Raw genomic sequence first — 9,739 nt, 5'->3', positions numbered from 1 at the left:
ATTCCCTTGGCTAAATTCTTTTAAGCAATGTAAATATGAATTCAATAATGAGTTTAATAAAGAGAAACTGCATATTACATATATTATAAAGGTTGTCTCATATTTTCTATAAGGTTTACCTGAAAACAGGTGATATTACTCATTGGATCACTCATGTATGCCATTTGAATTCAACCCTCTTTTATTAAGGTAATGTTGCCCAATATCTTTTAAACAGAATAGCAACTGTCTTCATAACTCCAACTATGCCTGCTTAAAATAGTTACAGTTAACTTGTTACATGTTAATATTCCTTCAAATAAGGAGGAGATAGACAAGATCACTGGTGGACCTTTGCCCAAATAGCCATCCACTCCCCACAGCTAGTTGTATGTGGTTAGGCCCTAGTTAAGTGTATGGGCTAAAATCTAAAAATGGAAAACAGGTTTATCTATGCAGCAACAACAACAACAATGTTACATATACTGAGTAAAGGCCTTAAATATTGCCTAACAGCCCATTTAGAAATCTTTGTTACAACAAATGATGAGTTTGTTACTATTATGTCTCACGGTATTTCAGTTTATAATCAAGGGAAGTGTATGTGTAAAAGTTAAAGTAACCCATAAATGATGTGGGTGTTAGTTAAGAGGACTGTGCAGCCTATGGGGCCTCTGGTAGTGGATCAGTGTTTATCTCTAGTATACGAATAGACTTTGGGAGCCCATTCCACATAGTGGGATACTCTTTCAGCCTAGACACATGGGGGAGGGCCTAGGCCCTGCTCCAAATGATATGACAGATTTTGAAGACTCCCAATGGAAGGCCTCACCCTGGGGAGCAGAAAGAAGATGGGATGGGGTCAGGGGGCAGGGGAAGATGGGAGGGTGAGTGAACTGGGATTGACATGTAAAACACGCTTATTTCAAATTTAAATAAAAATGTATTCAAGATAAATGACCCATAACTGTAATTATGGTTGTCTAACTCTCTGGAAGCTCCCTTCCACTGTCTTGGTTATTGTTAACTTAAAATCTACAAAGAAAGTTGATTGTCAAAAATTCATATACAGGTAATCTTGATTTGTTACACTGTGCCATGTTTATTGCATGCTAGCCTCATTACAGAATAAGGATTCATGTGGAGGTAAAAGCTTCCAAACAGAAGATCTGCTGTTCCTGTCTTTGGCTGTGTTGGCCTGACCAGCTCTGGCATTATAGACTAAACCAGAAAAACAACAAAAAACAAAACAAAAACCCTCCTTATCTATAGGAAAGATGAATAACATGATTTACTCCTCATGTTGCACATGATATGGAGCTGGATTCTCTTTCCCAGTGGAGGATTTTAGAGCTTACACCCACACCCTATATATCTGAACAACAGAGAGCCAAATAGCAATTACTCTGCCCTCAATGTCTCCCAAACTGACATATGAAGATGCTATGAACAGGGGTATCTTGGGCCTGAGCTACCATCAGACAGATAAGGGGCTTGCATGCTAGTTGAGTTGGTCAGTCCCTTTCCCTTGGCTTTGAGTTCTTCCTTTTAACAAAAGTGAACTCCACAGTCCATACCCTAGCCACCCATGCTCCTGGATTTAAAGCAGGCTTCCAGAGACTCCGTCATCAAATTCAGAGTTTGGGGAATTTATTAAGATCATCCAAGCAGTAGTTTTAAAAACTTTAGTAGGCAACCCTATAAAAATGACTTGGTGGTATTCTATTTCTCTTTTCAACTGCCAATCAGATGCTGAATTGAACTAACTTCAGGCATTGGTTCCTTATGCAGGATTTTGATGCAACAAACTGTTGATTATAGTTGCCATGTCCTTCTTCAGGTACATGGCCTCTCTAGCAAGCTGTACAATTGTATTTAACTTTACTACACAAATTTTCCCTCTTAATATTCCTGACAGGGTTGTACAGTTGGTACCTCCTATTATTATGGATCACTTTGAGTTGAATTGTAGCCCTCCAGATGGACCCTCTTCTAAGGCACCTAACTGCTGCCCTTTCTACATTGTCTCTTTTGTCAGTACCAAGAGAAATCTGTACCCTGAATTCCTCTGTAAGCAATAGCAGATAACTTTATGGTTGGACAAGTTGGACTTCAATGGAATCAATTATGCTCACAGATGTACTTTGGTCTATTGGTTCCCTATCTAGGGTGAACAGATTTTTGTCCATTTCTTGTTAAGAAAGGTGATTACAACATCTATGATAAATGGTGGTTCAGTAAGCATGGATAGGCAGGCATTTAAGTTGCGTTTTACTTTGATTCCTTTGTGTGAACACTCAGGAATGGTATATATCTGTATTATATAAAGGTTCTATTTTCGTTTGAGTAACTTCTGTACTGATTGATATCCAAAGCTGATGAGATAACTTACATTAGTGCCCCCCAAAGTGCCTAAAAGTTCTATAAAAGTGATGATAGCAGAAATAAAATTTTGTGAAGAGACACATGCAACCACCCCTATCCCCACTACTTACCTTCTCTTGGCTGTCAAAGTATCACAACAATGGTCCATAACGGAATTGGAATTTCCCATGGAAACTCACTCTGAAAGGAAAAATCTAAATACTCATGCTAGTCCAAACAGGAACTTTAAAAAAGTTAAATGTACACATTTATTTTACATCCTGAACAAATTTTGCCTTCCCTTCTTTCCTCCCATTCCCTCCCCCACCTCCCTTCCACACCCTGTATCTGCTCCTCTGTTTTTGTTCAGAAAGCAGCAGGCATCCCATGGGTATCAACAAAGCATGGTATATCAAGTTATGGTAGGACTAAGCTCCTTCCCTTGTATTAAGACTGGGCAAGGCAATCCAGTATATGTCAAACTGTTAGGGGTAGGCCTGGCTTGCCCTGCTAGGAGTCCCACAAATAGGCCAAGCTACACAACTATCACACAAGTGTAGAGGGCCTAGGTGGGTCCCATGCAATCTCCCTAGCTGTCAGTCAGACTGTGTCAGCTCCTATGAGCCCAGGTTAGTTGTTTCTGTGGATTCCCTGTGATGACCTTGATTCCCCCTGGATCATACAATCCTTCCTACCTCTATTCAACAGGATTCCCAAGCTTGGTCCAGTCCTTGGCTGTGAGTCTCTGTATCTGTTTCCATTCATTACTTGATGAAAGCTCTCTGATGACAAATCGGTAGTCATCAATCTGATTATAGGAGATGGGCAGAGCAGGCTCCCTATCCACTATCGGTAGGAGTCTTAGCTAGACTCACTCATGGAGATTCATGGGAGCTTCCCTTGCACCAGGTTTTTACCTGACCCAAAAAAAAAATGACCTCCCATATCAAGACATCTCTTTCAGTACTCTGCCCCTTGGCCTACCCCCAACCCTATCTTCATGTTATCCCACCACCCCCAGTCTAACCAGGAGATCTCTTCTAATTCTGCTTCCCATGGAGAGCAATGCCTTGGGCTTTCCTTGTTACATAGCCTCTCTAAGTCTGTGGGTCTGTCGATTGTAGCATGGTTATTCTTTACAGCTAACATCCACATATGAGTGAATACATACCATGCTTGTCTTTCTGTGTCTGGGTTAAAATGGGAGATGTCATTCTGTATATATGTTTCTCATACTGGTTAATGAATAAAGCTCTGTTGGCCAATAGGAAAGGAAGATAGGAGGGACTAGGGGGCAAGGAGGAAATAGGAAGGAGGAAACAGGAGTCAGCTTGGAGAGCCTGGAGAGAACAGAACCGCCATTCCTCCGCTCTCAGTAAGACCATGTGGAAGTACATAGAAATGGGTTAATAATTAAGATAGAGTTAGCCGATAAGAAACTAGTAACTGGCCAACAGGATTATATCAAATACAGAGTCTCTGCGCATTATTTGGAGCTGGCGTGGCAGTGGGACAACACAAGACTGGCGGAGGGCAGAAATACTGTACGCCTCACAAATGGCACCCATGTGGCTATTAAGGCTGTGGATTCCTTCCAGACTTATGTGGTTTGATCAAGCCAGACCCCCTGAAACAGAGTTTCTGGTGATCCAACATTCAAAACAGCTTGAACAAGGCAGCCTTGCAGACTACAACCAGTATTTCTGCGTCTTCTTAGGATTCCCCCATGACAGCGCCCTTTACCAGCAGAAAGTAGTTTATAAAAAACGACGCCCAAATTCCCAAATATTGTTTATAAATGTTTGTTTTCATTTAAATGGACTTGGTTATAAATGGTTAGTGATCACAACCATTATCCTTTTAAAGGTAAAAATGGAATTATGGTATGGATATGAATACTTTGTTTTGGAATGGATTTTCATTTATTGATACAATTTAAGGTCAATGTTGTGATATGTATATTTCTCTTCTTGTTTATGTATTGTGTTTATATAGCTCATTTAGAAATGTAATGTATAATTCAATACAGATTATAGATAGTACCTATGATAGTCAGATATTATAGTTAAGTTATTTAAGATTTCTAGATATACAGACATGTATTTGAGATGGATAGGCATTCTTCAAACCTTTCAAAGACCTACAGAATATGGCATTTAAAATGGTTTAGGGGTTTTCTTGACAATGAGACATAATTGTTCCTGGCAACACCACCTGTGTCAGAAAGGAAGATGGACATTGAAGAAACTCATTATGGAGTTTACTTCCAATATGGCAAGACTAGCCATTTGGACAAGATACTGCTCTTGTCTGGACTGTTTGACTTTATGCTGTATAAACTGGACATGCAGGACCCAACGAAAAGTGACTAATGATTCAAGATGGACATTGCTACAGAGATCCTACTTCATGGAAGAGTCTGCCAGACAGTATGCAGGACACACTGCCAATACAAGAAGACAGTTTAAAGTTTCCTGCTTTGCTGAAGAGTCTGCCAGACACACTATGGCCTATGGGCTAAAGATGGAAGATTACAAAAGAACTTCAGGTGACTGACAAGGCAAGATGTCTCTGTCATTTCGAGAGTTTATATACTATCTTTCTGTAGTCTTTAAAGGAGTTGAGGACAAATAGTTATGGTTATAGTTTTCCTTAGTTAGGATTAAAGATAAGTTACATATAGGACTTTAGACTCACAAATATGGGATAGATGATAGAATAGTTTCTTTTAATCTTGCTAAATGTTAACAAACTAAATATTGTTAACTGTAATTCTTATTTGATAACTGTTGTGTTATATATTTTGCTATGTTAAGGTTAAAACCCTTCTTCTTATTTAGACAGAAAAGAGGAGATGATGGGAGATGTCATTCTGTATATATGTTTCTCATACTGGTTAATGAATAAAGCTCTGTTGGCCAATAGGAAAGGAAGATAGGAGGGACTAGGAGACAAGGAGGAAATAGGAAGGAGGAAACAGGAGTCAGCTTGGAGAGCCTGGAGAGAACAGAACCGCCATTCCTCCGCTCTCAGTAAGACCATGTGGAAGTACATAGAAATGGGTTAATAATTAAGATAGAGCTAGCCGATAAGAAACTAGTAACTGGCCAACAGGATTATATCAAATACAGAGTCTCTGTCCATTATTTGGGGCTGGCGCGGCGGCACGAAAAGACCAGGCGGCCGGAGGAAATCCCTACACCTTACAGGGTTACCTCATTCAGGATGATTGTTTTCTAGTTCTATCCATTTCTCTTCAACTTTCCTGATGTCATTGTTTTTAACAGCTGAGTAATACTCCATTGTGTAAATGTATCACATTTCTTTATCTATTCTTTGGTTGAGAGGGATCTAGGTTGTTTCCGGTTTTTGGCTATTAGGAATGATGCTGCTATGAACATAATTGAACAAGTATCCATGTGTTGTGATTGAGCATCCTTTGGACATATGCCCAAGAGTCATATAGCTGGGTCTTGAATTAGATCATGTCCCAATTTTCTGAGAAACTGCCATAGTAATTTCTAAACAGGATGTACAAGTCTGCATTTCCTTTCATTGATTTAGAAATCAATCTATACTTCTTTAAGACATAACTAATCGGCTACAGAAACCCACAGAGACAGCTGACCTGAGCAAGGGGGAGCTAATGGATCCCCAGACTGATAGCATTGAACCAACTCAGACCCCCTGAACATAGGTCTCAGTTAGAAGGCCTGGGCAGCCTAATTGAACCCTGACAGTGGAACCAGGATGTATCCCTGGTGCACGAAAGGATGTTGGGAGCACATTTCCCAATGAAGGAATACTCCCCTAGCCTAGAGGCAAGAGGGAAGGCCAAGTCCCTATTCCAAATGACTTGACAGATTTTGATTATCCCTCCTGGAAGGCATCACCCTCCCTGTGGAGTGGGGGAGGAATGGGATAGGAGGGGCATCAGGGGTCATGGGAGGGAGGGTGAGGGAGAGAGAACTAGGGTCGATATGTAAAATAAGAAAAAATAATTAAAAATGAATCTTTAAAAAAAGACATAACTGTTCAGTTCGTTTGCCCATTTATTAGTTGAAATACATGTTTAGTTGAGTCTTACTTGTTTGGCTGGTTATTGGTTTGGTTGACTTATTTTGAATGAATAACTGCCAAAGATTTTCTCCTATTCTGCAGATAGTCTCTTTACTCTGTTATTGTTCTTGTTACACAGAAGCTTCAATTCCTTGAAACCCTATTTGTCAACTTTGTGATTATTTCCTGGTCTATAAGAGTTCAGAAAGTCATTGCTTATGCCCATACCTTAAATGTTTCATTGGTTTCCTCTAAGGGTTTCAAAGACTTAAGGCTTACATTAAAACTTTTCATGTATTTTTTTCTGCCTGAAGATATCTAGTTTTACCAGCACCATTTGAAAATATGCTATTATTTTCCAGCAAATGTTTCTGGTGTCTTAGTTGGGAATCAGATGCATATAGCTGTGTAAATTTTCTTTTGGGTCCTTCCACATACATATATACATACATACATACATACATACATACATACATACATAAGTTTCCTGTCAGTAATATGGTAATTTTTGTTACTAGGGTTTATATAGTTTATATTTGAATGTATATATTGTGATTATCTATTTTTTCATGAATATCATTGTTAATTTCATGGGGATTGCATTGAATCTATAAACTATTTTGGGGGATATGGCAATTTTCACAATATTAATCTACCAATTCATGACAATGGGGCTCTTTCCATTTTCTAGAGTTCTTCTCTGCATTGTTGCATTCATTCTAGAGGTCTATTACTCTCTTGAATAAGCTTATTCCTAAGAATTTTGTTGATTTTTAAGTTCTTTTGACCAGAATTGTTTTTCTGATTTCTAAGCTGATACATAATTGATCTATAAAAAAAGATACTGGTTGTTGTGTGCTAGTTTGGTAAAGGCTGTTTTGCTGAGTTTGCCTTTAGGCAATACAGTTTTGGTATATTCTGTGGTGACTTAAAGTAGAGAGTCATATAGACTGTAGGGCTAATTAGTCTACTTCCTTCTCTACTTTCCTTTTATTTATTTCTCTTGCTACATTACCTTGGGAAAATTTGCAAGTATAATATCCAATATGTGTAGTGAAAGTATATTGGCCCTCTGGTTACTAGGCACAACTTTTTTTTTTTTTATTGAAGTGTGACCCTTGATCCCTTGATCCTGTTTGTATATTGAACTTACTTGTTTGTAAAGGTTGAATCATCATTGTATCCCTGGAATGAGAGCAACTTGACCATGGTGACATTTTTTTATGTGGTCTATGTTTATCAAGTATTCTCTCTCTCTCTCTCTCTCTCTCTCTCTCTCTCTCTGTGTGTGTGTGTGTGTGTGTGTGTGTGTGTGTGTATGTGTGTGTATTCTTGCCTGGTTTTGATATCAGGATAGTATTTGCTCCAAAACAATGAATTTAAAAGTGTTAGCTTCATTTCTATTTTGCAGAATAGTTTCAGGAATGTTGGACATCAGGGATTTCATCCAATCATGGTCTTTTCTTTGTTGGGAAATATTTTGTTATTCCAAATCTTGTTATTTGTTATTAATCTATTCATATTTTTCATCTTCCTAATTCAATTATATATAAACTTAGAAATTTATTCATTTCTTCTAGATTTTCGATTTATTGAAGGATAAGTCTTCAGAAATCTATTCTAACAATTCTTTCAAAAGTATCTCTTTGTACCAGGATGTATCCCTGGTGCACAAAAGGACTTTGGGAGCACATTCCCCATGGAGGGATACTCCCTTAGCCTAGAGGCAGGAGGGAGGGTCTAGACCCTATACCAAATTACTTGACAGATTTTGATGATCCCTCCTGGAAGGCACCACCCTTCCTGTGGAGTGGGTGGGAAATGGGATGGGAGGGGGCATAAGGGCCATAAGAGACAGGGAGGGAGGGAGGGTGAAGGGAAGGAAGGTGGGAGGAACAGAGAGGGACCTGAGATCAATATGTAAAATAAGAATATATCTAACACACCATGTCTTTGTTTTGTAGTTTCATGTTTATTGGCCTGTTTCTGATGGAAGATTGATGGGTGTTCATCTTATTCTCATATACATCAGTGAACCATCCTGTGTTTCTAAGATTTTTTTCCATTATTATTAGCATTTGGGGTAATGTGTAGTTATATTTTCTTGGGTTTTATTCTGACTGAGGTCTGTTGAACTTTTGAATTGCTTTAAGAAAATTTTGTAGATAGCAAGGAGGCTCAACTGGTTAAGGCACTTTCTGTCTAGCCAGAAGTTGCAGTTATTAGGAAACTTACTTACATAATTGGCTCTCAGATGCCCAGAATGCTCTCTGGGGTTCATGCAAATCTCAAGTCCTAGAGCCACAATTGTGTCCCCAGAGGCAAAGACTTTCTCACTGAAAAACCTTAGACTGTCTTTAACACTTTGATTTGTTATTATTGTTGTTATTGTTGTTGGTTTTGTGTGACAGGATCTCACTGTGTAGTCCTGGCTGTTCTGGAACTCACTATGATATGCTGACCTTGTGCTAACAAAGATCTGAGTCTGCCTCTTGAGTGCTGGGATTAATGCATTTGCCACCACACTCCCTCTAATTGCTTCTTTTTAATTTTAAATAAAATATAACCACATCATTTCTCCCTTTCCTACCTCCAGTCCCGCCCATGTCTCCACACTTACCCTCTCTCAAATTGAACATTTTTTAAAAAATCCATTATTACAGTTAATATATATGTAAACACACACACACACACACACACACACACACACAGAGCCTGCTGGGTTCATTTTGTTTCCTGTCTGTACTAGTTTTCAGGGCTGGCCATTTAGTGTTGTATAACCAGTTCTAGAGCTCCTCTCTGGGAAGACTACATCTCCCTATCATTAGCCCTTAATAGGTTGTGGTTCTTTTTCTAGGGGTGAGGCGTTTTGAGATTTCCTGGTTCCACCTTAGCTGATGGACCGGTGCCTTTTAAAAGCATGTTTACTCTGTGTTCTCCTGGGTACAGCACAAGCCACTGTAGAACTATTCCCAGACACCTGCCAGGCACAACTCAGCAAGGGAGGATTTGGGAGGAAAGGTTGGGGAGGAATGGGTAAAAGCTCTGAGGGGCGGGGCGGGGCGGGGCGGGGTTAAGTCTCTGCGTCTCTGAGCACGTGATCAGAGGTGCTCTGGCTGACTGGTTACGGCAGATAGGAAGCTACTCTTAGAAACATTAGCGGGCAAGGGAGAACTTGAGAAAGGCCAGCTGCAGGGAGGAAACAGGAGAGACACAGGGGAGTGGACAGGAAGGGATGGGGAGGGACTAGTGAAGGGATCGGTTATATGCAGAACCCTTGGTGCTTAAAACCTGGGACCAGCTCCAGCTCAGATTGTCATTCCTCAGAAGAGCCAGC

This window comes from Phodopus roborovskii, unplaced genomic scaffold, assembly GCF_943737965.1.
Source record: "Phodopus roborovskii unplaced genomic scaffold, PHOROB, whole genome shotgun sequence".
Taxonomy (NCBI): domain Eukaryota; kingdom Metazoa; phylum Chordata; class Mammalia; order Rodentia; family Cricetidae; genus Phodopus; species Phodopus roborovskii.
Note: the sequence above shows the minus strand (reverse complement) of the source record.